This window comes from Choloepus didactylus, chromosome 11 (genome assembly GCF_015220235.1).
Source record: "Choloepus didactylus isolate mChoDid1 chromosome 11, mChoDid1.pri, whole genome shotgun sequence".
NCBI classification, from domain to species: Eukaryota; Metazoa; Chordata; class Mammalia; order Pilosa; family Megalonychidae; genus Choloepus; species Choloepus didactylus.
This window is the reverse complement of record NC_051317.1, coordinates 50,267,653-50,277,151: the sequence shown is the minus strand read 5'-3', so window position 1 is coordinate 50,277,151 and position 9,499 is coordinate 50,267,653.

The window sequence follows — 9,499 nt, the reverse complement described above, 5'->3', positions numbered from 1 at the left end:
AATGACTGGTTTCTATTCTTTAGTGTCCTGCTCAGACCTAATATATTATAACTCCTTATATTATAATGCTAATTACTTAAAACTACAAACAGTCTACAGTTGAGTCAAACTGTTAAAAATAATGACACCCAACTCTTGTGATTTAACCACATCAACTAATTTTAAATAAATGAAGAATCAAAATAATAGGAAATAAGTCTTAAAATAAATAACAGAATATTTTACTGTTAAATATAAGCTACAATATTAAATATACTTGGAGTTACCACAGAAACATAAAACTAAAGCCTAGTCCATATTTCATTTAATTGACATGACTCAGTAGAAGTTTCTACATAAGGACAAATGTATTTTGAAATTATCAGCTAACTTTCTTACATACAAGTTTTGTATTTGTTAGTATTTAAGAAACTGCAAGATATAAAGAAACTTATTATAAATTAACAGGATACACAATAATCAAATGTAAAATGTGGATTTCAGTAGCTTTTCGGACAGTTATTCAAGGACAACTTCAAGTATAACTCTCTAAACAATTTACATGTTTCTTTCATAGACATATGGCATGTAAACAAAAAAGAAAAGTGACGAATGGTGGTTACTTTTCATTGCTAGACAGAAGGAGGAAGAAATAGTATTATGCTAAGAATTTGAAAATAAAGCTAGACATAAAGCACCTATTACAAACTTCTAAATAAGTGATGTTCTAATCCTCAATGTTTTTCATTTATGTCTCAATGTATCTTTTATAACTAACTGTTTTAGATATTTTAAGAATTTCTAGCATCTGGGAGAAGTGATAGTCCTCAAAGATCAGATAATATATACTGGTTCTTTAGACATCACAATGTAAATTATCCTAATCCTTAAAAAGTATTTACTTATAGAACAATTTAATGGTGTAAATAAAATTTACTCATGAATATTTGCATTTTTCATAGTCTATTTTAGGTAATTATTTTCTGATACATGGAAAATTGATAACTATTTTATATTAAAACTAAAGAAGGTGGAGAAATTAAAGGTTTCAAGGGAATTATTAAAAAGTTGGAAAATATTAACTTGTATGCCTTTGTGAAGAACTAACAAATTGAAATAACTAACTAAGTATTATGTTATGGTATCAGAAATTTTACTTTTTCATATAGGCACTTGATGCATATCTGTCACTGTAAGGAAGAGGAATAAAAACATTTTTCTTACAAAACTCAAAAAATGAAGTGCATAAGTTACATGTTAACTGTGCTATACTTGGTGTTTTCAGTAATTGAGCTATATTTGAGAATTCAGTAATTTTCACTCTGCCAAAGCAATGATGCTAGTAATAAGAATAGATATCAGGTGACAAGTTTACCTGAATATTGTAATACCTAAAATAAATGTTATTTGGATAGAAATAGATGTTTATAAAATAAGAATCAACACTCACTATATTGAAAAAATTATATAGGATCATTAATTTTCATTTTAAAAATAAAACAATATCTTATTGCTATTATCAGTATTACTGTTATTATTTTTTTTTTTTGAGTTTTGTAAGTATACATATGTAATAAAGACCAGCTATGATGAAGCAACAGGTATCAAATTACCCTTCTCACTGAGAAACAACTATAAAACCAGGAAAACCATATAAAGGAACTGTTTTCAGGTTTTGAACTACAGACTCCACAGGTCTGTGATCCTCAGAATAAGTTAGACACACAAGTTATACTCCAGTGGAGAACTCAGAGGTCTACACTGAGCTGGAGCAATCCAACCAGCCAGAATGCAGAGCCCTCACTGAACTCCAGGATTTCAGGTGAGATGTCACCATGACTCTACCTTAGTTATAGGGGCCACTCTAGATCTGCCCTGGTAAAGACAAACTCAAACATGGATAGATCTGCCAGTAAATCAACTGATTGCTAGAACAAATATCAATGCAAAATTTATACACTCAGTGATACAGTATCCATGATTTCTAGTATACGATGTAAAAAGCACCTAAATGCATGAGGAAGCAGGAACATGTGCCTGATAACTGAGGGGGAAATTCATAGTTCATAACAGATGCTGTAATTAGTCAAACATGGTTTGAAAAAAAATTAATAGGATGAGTGTAATGAGTGGGCTGATGGAGAATCTCAGCAGAAAAATAAAAATTAATATGAAATAATAAAATGGAAATCTGTAACTGAAAAAAAAACAGTGTATGAAGTAAAAAAATATACTGTATGGACTCTTCAGAATATTACCCACAGCAGAAGAAATTGAAACTGGGTGACAGGTTATGTTATTATTGTTGCGTATGTTACATCTATGTATGTTACACAATCAGCAATATATTGTTATAATTATTAATTATATAAATCTATGTATATTAAGCTGAGAGAAGAGACTGTGTATGTGCAATTACATACATATACATTCATACTGTTTTATAATTACATTATTACTTTAATTGTTGCTCTTGTTTATTCATTTAAATTTAAATATTGTCTGGTGTCACATGCTTTCAGTCTGAAGAATTTTTTTATTATCTTTCTTGTAAGATGAGTCTACTAGCAGGGAATTTTCTCAGTTACTGATTGTCTGGGAATATTTTAATGCCAGTTTCATTTTTGAAAGACAGCTTTGCTGGATATAAGCTTCTAAGTTGACTTTTATTTTCTCCCAACACTTTCAGTATGTCACCCTACCACTTTCTGACTTCACTGTTTTGATAAGAAGTCAGCTGTTAATCTTATTAGAGTTCTTTTGTACATTGAACCACTTTTATTGTTTTCAAGATTTTCTTTTTGCCTTTTCTTTTAGCATTTTTATTATATCTGTTTATGGAACTCTGTGTTTATCCTTCTTGGAATTTGTTGAGCTCCTTGGATGTCTAGATTAATTTTTACATCAAATTAGAGAAATTTTAGCCACAATTTATTTGATATTTTTTATATTTCTTTCTTTCTCTACTCTCCTTCTGTTACTCCTGTAATGCATATTTTGTTTGGCTTAATGTGGTTCCACAGTTCTCTAGGTCTTTATTTTTCTTCATTCTTTTTACTCTTTATTCTTCAATAAAGAGTAATTTTATTGAATAATCTCTGTCAGTCTGTCTTCCAGTTCAATGATTCTTTCTTGTATTTGCCCAAATCTACTGCTGAGCACCTTTAGTAAATTTTTATGTCTATTATGGTGATTGTCAACTCCAGGATTTCAATTTGCTTCCTTGTATAATTTATATGTATTTAATGATATTCTCTGATGAGACACTGTCATCATATTTTGCTTTACTTCTTTAAGCATACGTTCCTTCAGTCCTTTGAACATATTCATAATGGCTGCTTTAAAGTCTTCTTCTGTTATAGTCTATATCTGGGCCTCTTCAAAAACAGGCTCTGTTGCCTGATTTTTTTTTTTTTTTCTTTTTATTGGTTACAAGTTTTTATTTCTTTGCATGTCTATAACTTTTTGCTGAAAATGAGAAAATTTAGATAATATATTGTAGCAACCCTGAACACTGATCCACCTTCCCCTCTTCTGCAGTTGTGTGTTAATTTATTAGATTTTTGACTGGCTGGATGATTTCAGCTAAGTCTATTTCCCCCACTGTGAAGACCAATGTCCCTCAGGAGGTGCAGTATTGGGCATGTGCACAGACACTGTGAAAGAAGGGGAGCACACTCCGTCCTCAGTGTCCATGCAAAAGAAAGTTTTATCCTACTCATTTCTGCAGGTCTTTATAGCATACAAGGTAGTTTTCTACGTGACTGTTCTCAGGTTTTTCAGGGATGGTACATTTTTTCTAAAGCCATGAGGTGTATTTACATATCTTTAGTCTTAAGGGACAATTTCTTTGGGGGCTAGATGGGAAACAGTGGGGGCGGGAGACAGGAGCACAGAAGGAGCCCAGCAGGAACTCAGAGACTATTCCCCTATCTAAATTGCAGTCCACTTTCAGACATGCAAGGCTTTTGGCCTTTTCCCATTCTGGAGCCCACCTTCAGGCTCCCAGATTTTGGGAAATGGGCCCTATGTATAATCTATCGAGCCAGGGGATCTTCCATGTCTCCACAAGACACCCTGGTATGAAAGTAGTTTTAGGAGGGCTCTCTTTGACTATCTCTTTCTCTAATTAAACCTAGCTCTTATCCTCCACTAATGTCTGGATGAATTCTCTATTGTTTTCGACAGTGCCTTGGGGAATAAATTTTGCCACTGTTTGATCCAATCAAATTCATGCCCCTTTACTTGAATAATTTTTGATGCCAGTGTTTGTTTTGACTCCTAGAAGGCTATTTTTAGCTGTTTCTTTCCCTGACTGTATGTTACAGATTAGCTGCCCTGTGATTTAGTTTATTGCTGTCATGTAGTTACAAGTTGCCATGCCATTGCTTAGAAAGACCAAAGCCTGCATTGTTTTTAAAAGTGTACTTATGCTTCAACTCCCCCATTTAAGCTTTATCTTCTCCTCCTTCGGTTTCAGATACAGTCTATTCTTTGGGGAAGAACTTCAGAGCTCACTTTTATTAAGGCCTGCATTTCCCCCTGAGCAAAATCACAGTTGCCACTGTTCTAAAGCTGGGGATGGGGACAATGGTCCACTTCTTTCTGAATAACACTCTTCCTTTAGGAACAAGACCCTGTATAGCAGCAGAAGCCTCTGTTCTTCTTGGCTTGTCTCTCCTGGTGAGGACCTCACCCTATCAGCAAGCTGGTGTGATAGTTATTGGGGCCTTGGTATGCTCAGTATGATGCATCTGAGTTAACACGTCTATTTTATTAGTGGGGGGTGGGTGCAAAAAAGGAACCCTTAAATTCTTGGCTAAACTCATCTGTAATTTAGTTTCTGCAACATGTAATTGTGGGTTGATGAGAACTCTGGAAGCATTCCCTTCCAGCAAGATTCCAGGGCCCCCATCTTAGAGCTGGGAGAATTGGTATCACCAAGTATTTGGCTGTACATGTTGAGATTTGAGGAGGCAGCTTTTCACATAGCCATTTTGGAAGTTGAACTTCCTGAATGTTTATTTTTACTCTCTTCACTTTTATTGATTTAGATGTTTATCTTCAATAAACAAATTAGATATTATTTCATAGTCATCTGAACATAGACCCCAAAATGTAACTAATCCGTACTTATCCGGAGCTTACCATATCACTGAGTCAATTAAAATACCTTGCTTCTTTCAAGAGGGACCAAAAATCAAATGATTCCATTTGAAATAAGTGCTCATTTTTCTTGTAATACTTTGGGTAAAATGGATGAGTAGCATCCTACTTCTTACAAGAGAAGTGGGGTGAAAAAGTATGAAAGATCAGAGTTTTTATTCCAGGATGGGATGAGTAAGGGGCAATATATGTCTTGATACCTTCTTTTCCACAAATTAAGAACTTTTGAAGGCCTGCCAAAACAAGCCAAGGTGTAAGACAAATTGCTGCCATGTCAGTCTAGCCATAAATCATATCTATCCAGACTATGTGGGACTTCTGACCTCAAGTTTAGTATTGAAAAAGCACAGACTGGGGGCATACTTCTGGCTATGTACTCTCAGCCCCAAATGAATAGGTGTCTGCTTCATGAGTCCAGATATTGTAAATATTATGGTTTTGTTTTGTCCTCAAGGGTGGAATAGTGATCATATACATAATTTTTTTGAAAGGTTAAAAATCATGTATCATGAGGGTTTGCCATCAGGCCTAAGATATAAGATAAACTTAAACTCAAGTTACATTGTGGATTTTTCCAAAGCATGTGATCGGATTGATCATATTCAAATTTCATTATTTCTTCCAATTCCTCATTCCTTTCTTCCATCTGCTCCTTCTCACATTGTCCAAGAAGCAAGCGATGTTACCATACTGACATGTATCCTTCTATAGACTTTCCTATAGTGATATGTCCATGAGTACACACACACACACACACACACACACACACACACACACACACTGTTGGAAAGGAATGTGTGTTAGGGTCATTGGATTGAATGACTGTAATTGAAGAATTTTTGAACCATGTTTGTAGAAAAAGCAAATCAAAAATACAATAGTTGGTAGTCAATGAGTAGAATGAATGAAATGGATTTAATAGTGGTGGTACAATTATTAGTAATGAAAAAAATTGAGCATAAGCATATGAATAGCTGTGTTTGTCACTGAAAGACTGTGTTATTTGGTTAATCATCAACTTGGCATTGAAATTAGATTGACTTCACACATAGTTGAAAGAAAGACAGTTAAAATAGTCCCTGAATAAACCCAGAAACAAGGAAACTGCTTGCAACAAAGAGCAATAGTGAGTTGTGTAATCTCGCAGCAATGCTGTGGCTTTTAACACCAGATAGAGAAAAAAATGTGATTTGGAAGCAGAAGAAAAGGATAAGGCTACCGCATCTCTAGGTTCAATGGGATGTGGTAAAGCCTCACAAGATAAACATACACACACACACACACACACACACACACACACAAACAACCAGCAACTTCTTGGGAGGGTTTCTGATGATGAAATTTAGAGTAAGGAAGTGAAGATTTTAACAATTAAAGACCTTCAATTTCAGAGAATACAGTGGATAAGTTTTTGAGAGTTGAGGATCAGGAGCAATAAGAGATATCATGAGATTTAAGGATGTTCAAAAACATTTGAGCAAAGGTTGTGGGGGAAATGAGATGTCCCGAAAGGCCTGGAATTCTTTGGTGACTAGAAGAAATAAGGAAGGGATTTTTACTGATAGGTTTTGAGGAGAAATTTATAATCAGCCCCATTTTTAGACCATATTTAGGAAGGAGGTATTGCAAGAGATATCTTGTCAGAAGCACAAGGAATTCCGGGATATTCTTTATATCCTGGAGGAGTTTGTGTTAAGGCTGGACTATGAATAGTCAAATACCAGTTTTATTGTTGTCAGTGTTTGTTTTGTAAACACATAAATGTATTATATGAACTTATCTAGTTGTTTTTTCTTTAACTGATTCCTTATAGAAATTCCCTCAAATCAACCTGTACAGATTAACCTCAATTTTAAAAATTTTAAATTATATTCATATATCCTCAGTTAATTCAGTAATTTAGATAATAATGAATATTCATTCTTTTCAGGTTTATTTTGCTTTGATTTTATTTCTTGGCACTACTGGCAGCTTTGTGTGTTTGCCACCGTGACTGGTACTGTGACATGTAAGATGAATTCCTGACTCTGGGATTGGTAGAATTTCTGGGTCAAGATGACATTTGTGTTTATGTTAGCAGAAAACAACAGATTGCTTTCTAAGAAGTTAAAATAAATAACATTTGCAAAAGAAATGGCTGAGTGTACTTCCTCTGCTCCAATTCCTGGATAGATCTGGGTATCATCATACATTTTATTTTATAGTTTCCCTAGTTTGTTACTTCAGTTTGATTTATTTGACTCCTAGAGAGGTTGGGTCTCTTTTCATTTGTTCATTTGCCATCTGTATGTGCTCTTCTATGAACTATCTTCTCAAAAAATTGCAACTACTCTATTTCATTGAAAAATTTCTTAACCAATTTGTATTGAGAACAGGGCCTCATGTCTGTAGTCCCTGGTCATCTATTCAGCTTTGAAAGAGTTAATGCAAAGCCACAAACTTCAGCTGCAAACCTCATGGGACAAAAATTACCCCTAAAACTCTGAAACATCCCCAAATCTTAAACACTTATAAAATCATGGGCCCAGAGTAAATTCTTAGTTAATGACAGAAAGCACAGGGTCATAAAAGTGGTAAAACATCTGCCCAAAGACAAATTTTAGATACATGATGGCAGGTCACAAGTTCCCATAAGCTATTTCCTCCTAGAATAAAGAAGACACCTGGTGTTCAAAGGTCAAAAACAGAAAATTACTGTAAAGCTTTCCTATGTAACAAGCTAACCCACTGCCAATCAGGGTGTCCTTCTCCCTTGAACACACCTGTGTTATCTCTTTAACATGTATTCTTTCTCTCTTTAATAAATTTTACTAGTTATTCCTACCAGCCCCGGTTATCCCTGAATTCTTTCCATGGCAAAAGTCTGGAAACTGTAACATGGTTCTGCCTGGCGCTGTTGCCAGCAGGGTGCTGGTTACAGTATGAAAATTTATTAATTGCAGATAGATGACTTGTTACATTTAAAAAAAAATTATTATTAACATAGTAGTCGCATTGTCTATAGCTACATTGTCCCAAACAGTAACCATTTCCTAGATGTGGTTCATTAGTCACACTGCAAATTTAAGTGCTCAATAGTTGTATGTGGCTAATATTTTTTTTTTTTTTTATATTGGAGAGTTCATGTATAGAACATTTCCACTATCACAGAAAGTTCTGCTGGACAATACTGCACTGCAGAATGTGTAATTTTTATGGAGTCAGACACGAAGATGTTCTCAGGACTTCTGATTTTCCTGGCTTGTTTATAAAAAATCTCTCCTCCCTATATAATATATGCATAATCTTTTAAATCCTCTGCTAATTGTTTCATTGTTTTATGTTTTACATTTTAAATGCTAATCTCCTGGTATTTATAGCGTATGATGTAAGGGTCTAAATAAATTGGAATTAATTTTCCCATATGGAAAAAAAGGAACATTTACTGACATACAATGAGGCCCTATTGTATATATTTTTGAGTATTCTATTATTTTCCCAGGATCCATTTGTTCCTGGGTCAATACTGAAATCTTGCTATTGGCGTTGTCTTACAGCATTTTCTTTTCTTACATCTGCCTTGAGATAGCTCTCATTATTATTTTCAAAATATTTAAAAAATTACTCTGAGATAATATTCTTTCACATGGACATTAAAATCATTGTATTCAATTCCCCAAGCAAATCTCATTGGTGTTCTATTTATAATTGTATTGCATTAATATACGTGAATTTGGAGAATTGTTGTATTTTTTTATTACATTATGTCTTTCCTTCCTAGAACTTTGTTCAAATCTTGTTTTAAATCCTAATTCTACCCTTTACTGATTTCATTTGTTAATTCTTGATTGTTTATTTTAAATTTATTTTTTCCCTGTTTTTCTTATCTATCTTTTTTCTCATCTTGATGGATTTTCAACGTTATTCTGCTGCTGTTTTATAACAGTGATGCTTTCTTGTTCTTTGTTGATGACGTTTTTGTAGATCTTTTCTATTTTATTCTATAATACATCATTTTGAGAGATATATCCTTGCTTGAACCTCCCAAATACTATTCCCCTTTTTCTGCTTCTGAAATTATTTTTAAATACAGCATTATAATTTATCTTATAACTGTGTTTGATCCTGCTGTATTTATTTTTTTCATAACCATCATATTTTTAATACTATGATAGGATAGAATGATGCTCACAGCCCTCATTTTGATTACAATTCCAATTTTCAGCTGGCCATCATATGAGTACTTTTCTTTTGCTATGATTGTGTTTTTCTCTTATAACCATCACCTGGTTCTAGTTTATCATGTGATATTGTGTATGAAAAACTGCTATTAATCTAATCTAATCTAATCTATGGAAGAACTGATGTCATTTCT